Consider the following 15933-nt stretch of genomic DNA (forward strand, 5'->3'; position numbering starts at 1 on the left):
GTTGTAAGCCATGGCTGAAAGTACATTCTGACACAAGAGAGGGTGATGAGAGAGGAGTAAAAAGACAGAGTGAATAAAGGACTTTATAATTTATCAAGATGTGAATACCCAAATCTTTTCTGAATATATTTCTTCAAAAAAAGTATCACAGGTGACTTGTGGATGTGGCTTTCTTTCTGGCCAGTGGGAGAACACATCAGGGGAGAGTTCTGTAGTTTGCTTTGTGCCCTTGACAGAGATATGTTGAAGTCCTTACCCCTAGTACCATGAAGGTGACATTATTTGGAAATAGGGCCTTTGCAGATGTAATCAAGTTGATATGAGGTCATAGTGGATCAGGGCAGGCTGGAATGCAATGGCTGGTGTGCTACTCAGATGAGGGAGGTTTGGACACAGACACTCAGAGAGAAGAGCACCATGAAAAAGCACAGAGGCACAGACACATAGAGAAGACAGCCACGTGATGACGAAGGCAGAGATTGGGGTGATGCTTCTAGAAGACAAAGAATGTCAAGGATTGCTGGGCAACCACCAGAGGCCAGAAAGAGGCAAGAAGGATTCTTCCCTAGAGATTTCAGAGAGAGGGCAGCCCTGCTGACACTTTGATTTTGGACTTCCGTTTTTGGATATGCTGTTTATTTTTCAGGTTATCCAAAGTTATATTGATTCTTTTTGTTGTTGTTGTAAATTTGAAGAAGGAGCATCTTTTGTGAATTCATGCAGAGATGTGGTATGGGCTAGCAGTGGCCTGGATATAAGCGTTAACATTCAGCCTGGAGTAAATACTGTGGTTTGCTTGGTAAGAAAGAAGATTTAATAAGATTCCAAACTAATTTTCCTATTACTGATCCTCACTGTTCTGGTCACTGTGTCAAATTCTGACCTTATCCGTGAGGATATTCCCATCTCATGGGGTGACAGGCAAGTCACGGGCTGCTAAACCATGTGTGCTCAGGGCTGGATAGCAGCAAGCACAGAGCAGTCACTGTGTGAACACAAACAGGAGCATCTCACACTCAGCACCAGCGAGGTGGGGAAGGGTTGGTCAAGGAAGGCTTCCTGGAGGAGGAGGCTGCTCTGCCGTCACTCCCAGCTTTTTCTGAAGGTAAATGTTGTGCAAATATTTAAAAAGTTGCAAACCTCAGAGTGCTGACATACTTGAGACCAGCCCTTTTGGGATGCTTGAGAGAGTGTGGAGTTTTACTGATCATGCCTTTGTATTCTGTATTTTTGATGGTTTGACAACTTGAGGCCTTGCTGACATTGGTGGGATTGCACCTCCCTGGACTAGCTAATTCCTAGTGGTTACTAAAAACTGGTTCTGAGCATGTCTTTCATATGCAAACCAACCAATCCAGAGCCCATACCCCTAGCACCTCCTTTACAGAGATTTTATACTTCAGGCCACTATTTCCCTTATCGCCTTAGGGCCAGGTACCAGTAAGATAGGGGCACCCTCCATGCCCTGGAACCTGCTAAAATTATGCACACTAGCCAGTCCTAATGCTTACCCTGTCTCACCCATTTCTCTGGAAACCACAACAAAGGCTCTTGCCCCCAGTTCCCCTTCTGCCCTCTGCCCAGGGGTCAGACCCTGCTGCTTCCCTGCATAGCCTTGCATAGAGTGGCATGAGAACTGTGAGAGGACTTCTTCCTTCATGACAGTCATTTCTGTGTCTGTGTGTCTTACCATACCTGATTAAAACAGTCCCGGGTACCCATTGAAAAAAGACCTGATTAAAGGGTTTAGGGAACTGTTTGGATTTCAGAAAGGATGGAGCCTGAAGGGAGAGAGGGATGTGGTGAGTAAGAAGGCTGCAGAAACGAGCAGCGCTCACATCCTGGGGAATATGGCAGGGATGAAAGAAGACGGCCAGAGACAACCCAGCACCGGGCAGCTCCACTGACAGAAGCCTTGGCTGGGGAACCAGAAACCTATGCTGTTCATCAGCCCTCTGTCGAGTCGTGACCACCGTAAGTTATTTGAATTTCCCTACAGGAGGCAGCAAAGGCCCTTGTGCATCCCTCTTGTGGCAGTAATAAAGGTGGTTGGAGGCTGAGAGCCAGAGTCCCTGTCCTAAGCAGGTTTTCAGGGAGATAACTCGGAGAGAGTGTGGAGTCCAACAGTACAGTTTTGGAAAAGAAAACAGGCCAAGTCCCTGGAGAATAACAGAAAGCCAGTTTGGGCCTCAAAAGTAGCTCTGGCAGCCTTATCAGTCAAAAGGCTTCTCGGAGAAAGCATTTCCAGGGCCCTACCTGTGCTGCCACAGTGGCAACCTGCCCTCCCGTGGGCTCAGCCCTTCCAAGCTCTGATGAAAGGACTGGCCTGGAACACCTTTAATCAATTCCCCTTTATCTCTTCCTGAGGGAGGATAATCCTCTGTTTTGCAGTCTCTTTCCATCCAGCATGTAGCATCTATTGATTTTTATAGCTGTTTTTGCCAGTCAGTATGGGTGCTGAAGGAGAAAGACCTGCACGTCTGAAGTTCTGAACTTGAGGAAGGAGTTCAGACTCTTGAAAGTAACCACTCTTTTTCTTCTTCTTCTTCTTCTTTTTTTTTTTTTTTAAAGTGCCAGATCCTATGGGATATAGTACACAGGTCCTCTTTGAGGAATGCACAGTTATTCTGGTTTAATCGTTTTATTCCTTTCACATCATCACCAAAACAAAACTCTCTTCCTGATTATTTGTTCATGAGAATACATAGTGGCACAATGTTACATCCAACACCATCTTACTTACGTGTTCTTGGGCACAGACATTACAGCAACAAAAGGTCAAATCATAGCATCTCAGATTTGGAATAATCATTAGGTAGGTACTTGTGGCTCATAAAACACTTTCTCCTTTGTTATGTAGTACAATTCTTACATGGAATCAGTGTTTTATGGATTAGGAATTTGAGCCATAGAGGGAAGGTCATTTATTCTATCAGAAAATATCCACTGAGCATCCTCTTTGGGACCAGTATTATTCTAGGTGCTGGGGATCCGGTGTAACCAGAAGACAGGAACTCCCTGCCTTCCTGGAACGTATTCATAAGTAAGGCATTCTGGAAACTGACTTGTACTCAAGTTTCCTGTGATAAGTGCAACAAGAATGATTTCTGAGGCTGTTTAGAGTGAAGCTTTGCCACTCCATAGCTGTGTAATCTTGGTCAAATTACTGAACTCACTTGAATCTCTGTTTAAGATACAGAAAATGACTGTACCTGACTCAAGGGGTTGCTGAGAAGTTAAGGGATTATGGAGGTCAAATACCTGGCCCACAGCAAGGACTCGATAAAGGACAATTGTTATCACTGCGCATGAACAGCTGTAAAGGCTTGGAATTAGAAGTCATTTCTTCCCACTGGATGACAGGAGCAGAGAAACCTTCTCAGAGGAGGTTACCTTGACCTGGGCATTACAGGACAGGCCTCTATTCTTGGGAAATGATCTTTTTCTATCTGTTAGAAAAATACTTGATTGAGACCCATTTAACAAGTCTTTTGTGTAAAGACATTACTTTCCCATTAGAAAAGTTTTATTCTGGAACTTGTGAGTTCATGTCAACATATTGAAAGTGAGAGTCATAAAAAGGCAGCTGAGTGACAGGATGCAGAAATGCAACCAAGATGAAATTCAGTTCAGTTCTTTTACAAACCTTCCCCTACAGTAACAAAGAGTGGGCTCTGTAGTCAGGCAGAAAGACTGCATTGGACCCTGGTTCCTCCATGTATTAGATGTGTGCCTCAAATAAGTGCAGTAAACCCTGTGGGTCTCAGTCCTTCATCTATGAGTTAGGAAGAACATTTCCTACATCTTGGGGATAATGCTTATAAAGCACTTAACATGATGCCTGGCTAATGAAGGACAGCTGAAAACATAAAATTAATGCACCCAAGACTGGTTTCTTCTTGCATAATTGCTTTGGTTAATGGCACAATGTGGGGAGAAAGAGCCCTGTGTCCAGTCCTGGGCTTGTCCCTAACTCAGCAATGGCCATAGGCCAGTCAATTGCCCATTCTTGCTTTCCATTTTCTCCTCTGTAAAATGAATATTGGCACCAAACCTGGGTGCTTAGACCTTTTCTGTAGCCCAGAGGAGGTCCTAGAAGCTGCTCCAGGTGTTTTCATTGTTCCAAAAAGCATGCTGGATACCTTATGGGTAGGCTAAATAAAAGTACACAGGCTAGGAAAAATGATTTTTATTGTGTCATTCCTTTGTTTAAAATTCTCCAAGGCTCTCCATTTTCCTTGGGGGTAAAGGCCAGTGTCTTTCCAACATCATACATGGTCTTACACCATCTTTTTTTTTCCTCAGCCCCACTACCTTTGTGGATCATCTGAGACTGTCCTAGGATTTTGTCCAGTCTGCACTAAGTGACTGTTTCTCAGATACTCTGGGCATGCTTTGGTTTTCCAGCCTTTGCTTAGAATGCTTACCTTAGAATGATATTGTATGAATGACTCTTACCTCCTTTAACTAGCACCCCATGAATCCTATTGATATGGTTTGACTCTGTGTCCCCACCCAAATCTTATCTTGAATTGTACTCCCATAATTCCCATGTGTTGTGGGAGGGACCCAGTTGGAGATAATTTGAATCATGGGGATAGTTCCCCCATACTGTTCTCGTAGTAGTGAATAAGTCTTATGAGATCTGATGGTTTTAACAGGGGTTTCTGCTTTTGCATCTTCCTGATTTTATCTTGCCACCACCATGTAAAAAGTGCCTTTTGCCTCCCGTCATGATTCTGAGGCCTCCCCAATCATGTGGAACTACAAGTCCAATTAAACCTCTTTTTTCTTCCCAGTCTCATGTGCGTCTTTATCAGCAACATGAAAACAGACTAATATAGTAAATTGGTACCAGGAGTGGGGGTGTTGCAGAAAAGATACCTGAAAATGTGGAAGCAACTTTGGAACTGGGTAACAGGCAGAGGTTGGAACAGTTTGGAGGGCTCAGAAGAACACAGGAAAATGTGGAAAAGTTTGTAACTTTCTAGAGACTTGTTGAATGGCTTTGACCAAAAGCCTGATAGCAATATGGAAAATAAGGTCCAGGCTGAGGTGGTCTCAGATGGAGATGAGGCACTTGTTGGTAACTGGAGCAAAGGTGACTCTTGTTATGTTTTAGCAAAAAGACTGGCAGCATTTTGCCCCTGATGTAGAGATTTGTGGAAATTTGAACTTGAGAGAGATGATTTAGAGTATCTGGTGGGAGAAATTTCTAAACAGCAAGGCATTCAAGAGGTGACTTGGGTGCTGTTAAAAGCATTCAGCTTTTTAAGGGAAGCAGAGCATAAAAGTTTAGAAAATTTACAGCCTGAAAATATGATAGAAAAGAAAAACTGATTTTCTGAGAAGAAATTCAAGCCAGCTGCAGAAATTTGCATAAGTAATGAGGAGCCAAATGTTAATCCCCTAGACAATGGGAAAAATGTCTCCAGGGCATGTCAGAGGTCTTCATGGCAGCCCTTCCCATGACAGGCCAGGACATCTATGAGAAAATGGTTTCATGGGCCTGGCCCAGGGTCCCCATGCTGTGTGCACCTAGGAACTTGGTGCCCTATGTCCCACCCACTCCAGCCATGGCTGAAAGGGGTCAACATGGAGCTCGGGCCGTGATTTCAAAGGGTGCAAGCCCCAAGGTTTGAGAGCTTCCACATGGTGTTCAATCTGCAAGTCCACAGAAGTCAAGAAGTGGGGTTTAGGAACCTCCTCCTAGATTTCAGAAGATGTATGAACATGCCTGGATGCCCAGGCAGAAGTTTGCTGCAGGGGTAGGGTCCTAATGGAGAACCTCTGCTAGGGCAGTGCAGATGGGAAATGTGGGGTCAGAGCCCCCATGCAGAGTCCCTACTGGGGCACTACCTAGGAGAGCTGTGAGAAGAGGGCCACCATCTTCCAGACCCCAGAATGGTAGATCCACTGACAGCTTGTACTGTTTGCCTGGAAAAGCCACAGACACTCACGCCAGCCTATGAAAGCAGCTGGAAGGGAGGCTGTATCCTACAAAGCCCCGGGGGCAGAGCTGCCCAAGACCATGGGAACCCACCTCTTGCATCAGCATGACCTGGATGTAAGACCTGGAGTCAAAGGAGATCATTTTGGAGCTTTAAAATTTGTCTGCCCCACTGGACTTTGGACTCAAATGGGCCCTGTAACCACTTGGTTTTGGGCAGTTTCTTCCATTTGGAATGGCTGTATTTATACAAATCCTGTATCTCCATTGTATCTAGGAAGTAACTAGCTTGCTTTTGATTTTACAGGCTCATAGGTGGAAGGGACTTGCCTTGTCTCAGATGAGACTTTGGACTATGAACTTTTGGATTAATGCTGAAATGAGTTAAGACTTTGAGGGACTGTTGGGAAGGCATAATTGGTTTTGAAATGTGAGGACATGAGATTTGGAGGGGCCAGGGGCAGAATTATATGGTTTGGCTCTGTGTCGCTACCAAAATCTCATCTTGATTTGTACTCCCTTAATTCCCATGTGTTGTGGGAGGGACCCAGTGGGAGAGAATTTGAAGCATGGGGGTGGTTTCCCCCATACTGTTCTCATTGTAGTGAATAAGTCTCATGAGAACTGATGGTTTTATCAGGGGTTTCCGCTTTTGTATCTTCCTCATTTTCTCTTGCCACCACCATGTAAGAAGTGGCTTTCACCTCCTGCTATGATTCTGGGCCTCCCCAGCCATGTGGAACTGTAAGTCCAATTAACCCTCTTTTTCTTCCCAGTCTCGGGTACATCTTTGTCAGCAGTGTGAAAATGAACGAATACACCTATGCTCAGTACTCTTAAATTACAGCCTCCCTTCCCCACATTCATCACCACTATCCCCTGAGATCTCATGACTCCCTCTCTTACCTTGCATTGCATTTTCCAGTAGCACTAATCATGACATGATATACAATGTAATTTGCTTTTTCTTGGTAAATTTTGTTTTGACTTTATGTTTAAACTAGAATTAATGCTGCACGAGGACCTAGAATTTTTAAAACATTTTGTTCACTGTTGTATCCCAAGTACGGCAAACAATGCCTGGGTCATAGCAGGTATTTACTGTATTCATGATTATTGAGTGAACGGAGACACTTTGGCTGGAAGTCTATTAACTCAGTAAAAGCACATGGGTTATTTGTTGAAAGAAATTCCTACTGGAAATTCTAAATACAAAAATGGGGAAACAAAGTATTTCTTAATAAATATAGTTTGCTTAACATGAACACAAAAGATTGCTAGACACAATCTTTCAAAGGAATATAGGTGAATATTAGTGAAGTCATAGACTCTTGATGGTGAATGTTGTAAATGAAAATATCTTCTAAGAATCCACTAGATATCTAAAATTTCTTTCCTTTTTTTTTTTTTTTTTTTTTTTTTTGAGACTGAGTCTCGCTCTGTCACCCAGACTGAAAGGCTGAGGTGCAGTGGCGTGATCTCAGCTCACTGCAACCTCCGCCTCCTGGGTTCAAGCAATTCTCCTGCCCCATCCTCCTGAGTAGCTGGGATCACAGGCATGCACCACCATGGCCACCTAATTTTTGTATTTTTAGTAGAGACAGAGTTTCACCATGCTGGCCAGGCTGGTCTCGAACTCCTCACCTCAGGTGATCTGCCCACCTCGGCCTCTCAAAGTGCTGGGATTACAGGTGTGAGCCACCATGTCTGGCCTGAAATTTCTTAAAAGTGTGTGAATGTGAGTTGTGGGGACTGTCAAGGGGAAGTCAGAATTGTGCTTTCTGAGCAGAGACCATCATATTGAACCCAGTGTCATAGTAGGTACTCAGTAAATCTTTATGGATCTGTTTTGAAATGAGTTTAGATAAAAATACTGTCTCATTTTTTTTAAGCAAGACTGGGAACTTAAGGAGAAATATTTTTATTATTTTATTAAGTGAAATAAACCAAGGAGACACAATATTTTATGCCCTGATTATCTCTCTTCATCAACTTGCCCTTTGTTACCTTGGGGAAACTAGAGGCAATAATTAAAGAATTAAACCTCCTTTATTCACTTATGCAGTGCACACTATCACATGCCATTTGATGTTTATTTTCCCGATGAAGGGAGTTTAACTTATTTATTTTTCTTCTCTTGGGGCCTAGTTGTCTGACCCACGGAAGCCTCCAGGTTTGGCTGGAAATGGCCTCCATTTTCACTCTCCTATGGACTCACTCACCTATGGGCAGGTAAAGAAATGTGCCGGGTGATTTAATGAAATCAAATCTTCATCCACCTTGGCTAGCAATAGATGGAGAAGCTCCCCATGGTTAGGAGGGAGTTCTTTCTTATCCCTGAGACACACTTTCTCTTTGCATCCGACAAAGCTGGTTTCAGAGACTGCAGATCTTATTTTCACACAAGTGTCCAAGGTGAACCTAAATCCACTCCTTTATTCCCCATGGTACAACCAAGGCATGAAAGAATGATTAACAGGGCTCCCAGATAACAGAAGCGAATTAACTCTAGAGGGTACCACTTGATATTTTATTGTATGGGATACCTGCTACCTAACAGTAGTCTCAATTTCCCTACAACCTATCTCCCTACCCTGCCCTAAGTCTAAAAGCTATCTTGAGTCAAGGGCCAGTTTTCTGCCACCTTCTTTTTCAGTATGTTCAGATGCATTAAAATCTTAACTAAAGAGAGTGGGCTCAGAGAATGATGACCATTCCTTAGTCCTGCCCATCTAATCCTTGCCTTACAAGGCTGGGTTTTCTATAACAGAACCTGCCTCTTCCTTGATGTCTAAAACTGGGAAAAGTCAGACCCTTTAGAATTGACAAAGTTTTTCTTCTCCCAAGGATGTAAACTTAGTTTACAGCTCTGACTAGCAAGCCCTCCTGAGCAGAGTGTGACACACTCCCACCCTCATACGATACCTCTCTGTGCCTCAATTTCTCATAAGCAAAATGAAGATATACTGGTACCTCTTTGGTTTTAAGTACTAAGTATAAATGACTTTTAAAAAGTACCAAGCACATAGTAAATGCCATTTAAATTCTAACTGCCATTGTATCTTTAGGCTCAAACACAAGTAACCCTAATATAAGCTGGGGCTTTATATGAGGCAGTCTTTTGGGGGAGTTATATTCAAAGCAGCACAGACTGACAACCCAAACATAGCTTAAGATAACTCAGATTTTTACTCTTGATCTTGAGAAGCATCCAGGAAGAGGAAATTTGTTATAATCACAAGAAGAGAAGCTATGATTGCCAAATGTGTTCTGGGTCTGATCATGGGGTATTGGATACATGGCAGCAAGTCCAGGGCTGAACTGAAGGTGTGTGTACTGGTAGAGAACATAGAAAGCAGGTGCAGTGACAGAATGGACAATACATCTTGTAGTAAAGTGAAAACAGTAGTAATAGCTAACATTCATTCAATGATCACTAAGTTCTAGGCACTGCACTAAGATATTTATATACACTAATCTCATTTAATATTCACAACATTACAATGAGGTAGGCATTATTAATACCTCTATACTTCTACTGTGCCTGTTTTATAAGTAAGGAAGCTGAAGATCAGAGAGGTTAACTTACTAAACTGAGGCCACACAGCTTCTAAGTGGCAAGGCTGGAAACTTCCAATAAAAATATATCTGTCTGATTCAAGAACCCAATCATCCTATTAAGAGTCAGGCATTGTAAAATGAATTAGATGCCAAACTCAAAGAGCTGAAGCTGACAGGTGGTTAGAAATGGGAAGTATTAGTCCAAATGGAGCACTATAGTTTAAATATGTTTCCCAAATTTCTTGTGTTGGAAACTCAATTCCCAAATCCATATGTCAGTTGGAGATGGGGTCTTTGAAAGGTAATTAGGATTAGATAAAGTTGTCAGGGTGGAGCCTCCACTATGAGAACAACAGCTTCATAAGAGAGGGAGAGAGACCTGAGCTGGCATGTGTGCTCTTGCCCTCTCGCCATGTGATACCCTCTGCCATGTTATGACACAGCAAGAAGGCTCTCACCAGATGCCAGCATCATGCTCTTGGAACTCCCAGCCTCCAGAACTGTGAGATGAATAAAATTCCTTTCTTTATAAGTTACCTAATCTGTGATATTCTGTTACAGCAACAGAAAATGGGCTAAGACATGGAGCAAGGGGCAGAACGACTCTTGAAGATGCTGAGCAACTTCTGGTATGTTTGCTTATTTTATACACACTTTGCCATTCTCTTGGGATATGAATTTTTATGCTTAAAGCAACAATACTACATGCAATGCTGGGGAAAATATCTTGTAAGTTTTGGTGCATGTCTTGTTTGTTTCATCCTTCATTCTACAATGAATACAGAATGTGCTACCACTGAATCATGTACTGTGACTACAGATTTAAAGAAACTCTGTTACCGAGGACCTGAGTCCAGGGGAGGAAAACAACATTTATTATACAATGAAATGAGAGATAAAACATAGTTCACGATGAGAAGGAAGCCTTGGTCTGCCTCTGGGAGTGAGGCAGGCTTCCTGGAGGAGGTAACCCTTGAGGGCAGCTCTGGAAAAAGGAGCAGGAATTTGTCAAGTGCATAAGGGATGTGGAGGAAGGCATTCCAGGCACAGAAAATTGCCCTTCCTGTCTGAATTCCACATCGTTCTTGCCTGTGTTAAAATGCTCAGGTATTTGCTAAACATGCTTCTTACCAGAGGCAATGCTACTTTTTTAAAGGACACAATTAATTAGGTCTCAGGATATTGATAATCAGGAAGAGTGTAGCATTGATGATATTTTCCTCAGACTTCCAGCACGCATGCTAGCTACGTGCCCCTCCCTCACTGGCTTCAACTTGTGCCCAGAGGCAGTTTGACCCTCACATTTTCCTGCCTTACTTTTGGCCTTGAGAATCCAGGTGTCAGTAGGTGCCTTTGCCTCTCTTTGATGGAGCTGTGTTTTGTCTCCTTTCCAGTTGGTGCCCTCCTTGACTCTGGTAGGTGTCCAAGCCCTGTTGTTCTCCCTGCACGGGGGGGCTAAGCAATGCTTTGTAAATTATGCACCAGTCTCACAATGTTTGGGGAGCCTGTGGACCCCTTTTGTCTACATGGAGGTAAATTATTTAGCAAAGGCAATTTAAATGATTCAGAGGGGATGGCGTGAAGTCTGGCTGTGGAACAGCTTGTCTGGGAAAATGTAACTGACCCTGGTGTGCGGAGGACTCAGCTCCAAAGCAGAGCTGAGCACATTTTACCTGCTCCCTAGATCCTGTAGGTTCCATGCCCTGCCTGTCTCCAGACACTGTCCCACGTTAATAATCATTATAATTTAAAAGTCTATGATCTCATTTGGTGCTTGTTTCGCGTCTGCAGCAGGGAGGTTTATAATAGTGTGGTCTGGGGAAGCAAGCTGGGTCTGGACAGGTTTTGTTATGAGTCCTGCTTTTCTAACCTGCGAGACCTCAGTTTCCTCTTCTGTAAATTAGGGATAATAAAAGCAACTTTTAATTGTTAACATCTCCATTTGACTATCTAATCTAAGGAATCTGGCCAAGACAAGCTCCTTAATATTCTGCCCCATGCTGTCCACAAACCTGCCCTAGGAATAGTGTCTCCATCTCAGTAAATGAGAACTTTTTACTCAGTTACTCAGGACCCAGCCCTGCACATCATATTTGATTCACTTCTCTCCTGCAGCCTCCACAGTGAATCTCTTCACTGGTCCTGTCTGCCCTACTCCCAAACACATAGCCCGTGGGATCCTTCTCACCAGGTCTTCTGCAGCTCTCCAGCTGAAGCCTCTGTCAGTTCAGCTGTGCTGTTGAAAAGCCCCCTTACTCATTCTCCTGCAGCTGCCTTTACTTCTCCAACCCTGTCTCATCCCCACCAAGCAATCAAGACTTTCTTTAAAAAATAAACAATAATAAATAAATTGGACGGTATTCTTCCCTTCTTAACCCTTTGATGGCTGCTACTTACTCTTAAAATAGAATCCATGGCCTCTTTTAAAAAAAATTACCTATGGGCCTTACATGACTGGGCTCCAGCACACCTCTCTCCACTTAACATTAACCCCACTGGCCTTGGGATTCTAGAACATTCCAAACATGTTCCCACATGAGGGCCTTTGCTCTCGTTGGCCCCTGAGGCTGGACTGGTCCTCCCCTGGCTTGGCTAGTTCCATTTCAATGTCCAGGCATCTGGGGAGATGTTACATCCTCACGGGACTTCCCTGACAACCTTGAAGAGTCACCTTCCTGTCACACTGTAGTGGTTTTATTTCCTTCATGCCACTTATCCCTACATTCAATTCTGATATTGAGCTTCATGGTTTGTGCACCATCCCCTCCACTGGAAGACAGCTCCTTGCAGGATGGGCTTTTTTCAGTGTTATTTGCCATGGTAGCCCCAGGTAGGGTCATTAGATAAAATACAGGACAACCAGTTAAACTTGAATTTCAGATAAACAACAATTATCTTTTTAATAAAAAAATATTGCACAGGGCATACTTATGCTTAAAAAAAAAAGATTTGTTGTCCCTGTATTTTCACTTACTAAATATGGCAACCCTAGTCCCTTCAGAACAGTCATCTCTGTTGAGGCTTTATAAATACTTGTTGAAAGAAAGAAAGAAATAGTGAGTGAGCAATGAGAGGTGATCATCACATAAAATCTGCAGACTGAATTGCCTTTATCTTTTTGCCTTCATATTCCTAGTGTCTTGTCAATGCTTGACATATGATCTTTTTCCCCTTCATATTATATTGTTAGTTTCATTTTGCAGTTGGATAAATAGGGTTAGAGAATAGGAGGCTTTTCCAGAGTTAAGCAGCTAGAGATAACATCATAAATATAGAAGAAAGTGGCTTCTGAAAGGTGTGTTAAATGTGTAAAAGCTTACTTCCCTTCTCCCATAAAAGAAGTTGGCGTAAAGGCAGTGTAGGCTTGACATGGTGTTTCCGAGGCCATGCTTCAATCTTTCTCCTCCAGAATCATCAGACCAGTTTCTAACCTCAAGTTTACTGCATGGTCCTATGATGTCTGCTGGAAAGCCTGTCATCACATTCACATTCCAGGCAGACAGCAGGCGCAAGTGGATGAGGACAAAGATAATTTATTCCCTCCACTTTAAGACCTTCCTGAAAGTCAGTCACACATGACTTTTCCCACTTCATTGGCCAAAACTTTATCTCTTGACCACTCCTGGCTATAAAGCAGCTGGCAATGCCATCATTTCAGGGGTTTATATGTGCTGTTCTAAATACTGGGGTCTGTTCTTACGAGCAGAAAAGAATGAGAGAATGGATATTGGGAAGCAAGAGCAGCCTCTGCTCCAGCTAGAGAGGGGCAGAAAGACCCTGGTGTATCCTCAGACTGCTGTACCCTATGCCTGCTCACAGGACAGACAAGAGCCTTTTAAGGGTGAAGACAGGACTAGACCCCAGCCTCCTGGTCACATGACTCAGAGATCTCCCATATCCTTTTACCTTCTGTTGCATGGAGTGGAATGGGTCGGAGTCTGAGATGTGGATCTTTGTGTTAGTCTGAGACTTTTTCTGTGTGGGAGAGATTGTATCCTACACACAGTCTAGAAGACATTGGGGAGGCCCTGAAGCAATTACTATTGCTAGAAATAAAGTGTAGAGACAGAAGTGGGGATGGGATGGTACTAGAGAGTTAGGCACAAGTCGAGTGATGAGAGGTTGTGTCTGGTCTACACAGGATCCTAATAGATCTTAACAGGCTGCAGCAATGGTCTAAGCATAATGAGGCAAAACTGAACAGGAACAGAACATGTTACACCCGAGTCCAAAAGAAAACTAACAAGATGCACTGATGTGACTTAGTATCTTCAGGATAAAAATGACAGAAGCACTTCAGTAATATCAGCCATAATGTGTAAGGGAGTTATTTTGATCTCAGCCTGCAGGAGCAGAGAATTTCAACGAGGTGAGAGGCATGCTTTGCCATGCACAGGCTAGACCACACTTGTCATGCTGCCTGTAGTTCTGAAAAGGACAGACCAAAGTTTTAAAAGGAGAGAAGCCAGGATGGGATTGAAGAATCCTCAGGTTGTATATTTAACATTTTTATCAGTCACTTGGGTCACGCCTGCTTATCAAATTTGTGGATTACTCTAATCTGACAGAGGTGGTAGATACAGTGACAGGCAGAATCAGTCAAATAGAACAATGAGCGAGCCAATGCCAGGCTATGAAATTGAAAACAGATCAAGGTATCTCACCCCCAAAAATGATAAGTATGTGAAGTAATGCATATGTTAATTAGCACTATTTAGCCATTTCAGAAAGCCTGCTTATTTCAAACAACATGCTGTACACAATAAATATATATAAGATCTGTGTCAATGAAAAAATTAAAATTAAAAGTCAAAGAAAAAAAGAAAAAAGTTTGGAAGAGCAATCCATTGTTCAAGAAAGGGATGAGAGAGACCTGGTACAATGGCTGTTCTAACAAATCAGCACTTTAGTGGGCAGCAGGGCTCATCAAAGTACCAGTGTGTCTGTGTGTGTCCCAGGCTGGTGGATGGTGGGCTTCCAAGGAGCCTCCAGGCAGCACTGATATTCATGACTTCACCCAAGCCAGGGTTTTGACCTTGGCTTTGTGAGTTTAGATTTTCAAAGTGTTTGAGTTTCCTGGACTTGGGGAGGCTGACTCTCACTAACAATGCTTTTAGGAGACTGCAGATGCCAAAAGTATTGATTTTCAGCATGAATTCTACTTGTTAGGTACCTTAAACCTGATCAGCATACATATGGTTCTTCTTCCATGTAAGAAAACCACATGAGGAGCCAAATAATACCTCTAAGGAGTTTTGAGGAGGATGGAACTGAAAAGAGGGATGTGAGTAGTGTGACTCGAATGCTGTTAGAAGAGTCTGATGTGTCCTTCTTCCTCAGGTGAAAGTTCTCAGACTGAAAACATCTAGATAACCTCTAGCTATGCTAAGCCACAGGCACTTTTATAGGCCTAGAACCCATTTCGTGTCTTTAAGGTGACTTGACAGAGTGTGGTTTTGTCCTCTTATTTTTTGGCATATTCTGCAACTCAGGAAACAGTCTTGTTTCACTTTCTCTGTAGCACTCGAGGTGCATCAGTCTGCTCCTCCCTTTGCCTCAAGGTCCCACAGTGGCAAGGGGAGAGGAGACCAGTCTGGAGGGGTCTGCTTATTAAGCCTTCATTGCTGTCTACCCCAAGAAAACTCAGAGTCACTGTCTCCTAGGCACTTCTCAGGCAGAAAGAAATCTTTCCTTACCCTCCAAATCTGCTATCCTTCAGGGATGGATTCTCGGGTACCTTCGACCAGCTCCCTGCTCTGTTCCAGCTTCCTGGGCATAAAGGCAAATAATCCCAATGTGTTTGGCTTTGACTTTTTCTCATGGCCTCCTTTCCCAGTGGGTGGCCATATATATTCATTCACATGTCCAAGAGGATTCCTCCTTCCATCCCCCGTTTATTGATGTTCTTGTCATATCTCCCTTAGGAGCTTGTTGTGTCAGTCAAGGTCCCAGCAAGAAACAGATGGCACACTTACACTTGGATAATGTGAAATGAATTTAATAAAGGACTACTTACAAAGCTGGGAGCAGGGCTTAGGGAAACCATGAAGAATAGTCAAATGCCAGAGGACTATGAAATCTAGGTGCTATTGTAGGCCTGAAAGAGTGGAGAGAGGGGAAAGAGAGCCAGAAGACTGCGGGGGCTATGCGGAAGAAACATAAGATTCCCGGCTTTCAACAGAACTGGCCCATGGAAACCCCACGGCAATAGTAATAAATGCCACACCCTCACTCACTTCTCTCCTTCCAATCTCCTGCTGATGCACAACACTGGCCATGTGCAGTTGGTAGTCAGTGGTCAAGGGAGCCCAAGAGTGTGGTTCAGGTTCAGCTTCCCCAGGGAATAGCAGGGTGGACAAAGATAGAGAGTGGATTTGGATAGGCAAATAGAATAATCCAGTAAAAACACTGAAGGCTAGACT

The 15933-nt window shown here is 43.3% G+C and overlaps 1 long non-coding RNA gene across 1 annotated transcript in view; it reads left to right on the forward strand.

The window, feature by feature from the left end:
- LOC134730257 (uncharacterized) overlaps nucleotides 1-15933 on the forward strand; it is a 283053-nt gene that overhangs the window by 171053 nt on the left and 96067 nt on the right. The window contains exon 3 of the long non-coding RNA XR_010111921.1: nucleotides 10073-10140. This is a non-coding gene — a long non-coding RNA (uncharacterized LOC134730257). The remainder of the gene's footprint in view (nucleotides 1-10072; nucleotides 10141-15933) is intronic.

This window comes from Pan paniscus, chromosome 3 (genome assembly GCF_029289425.2).
Source record: "Pan paniscus chromosome 3, NHGRI_mPanPan1-v2.0_pri, whole genome shotgun sequence".
Lineage (NCBI taxonomy): Eukaryota > Metazoa > Chordata > Mammalia > Primates > Hominidae > Pan > Pan paniscus.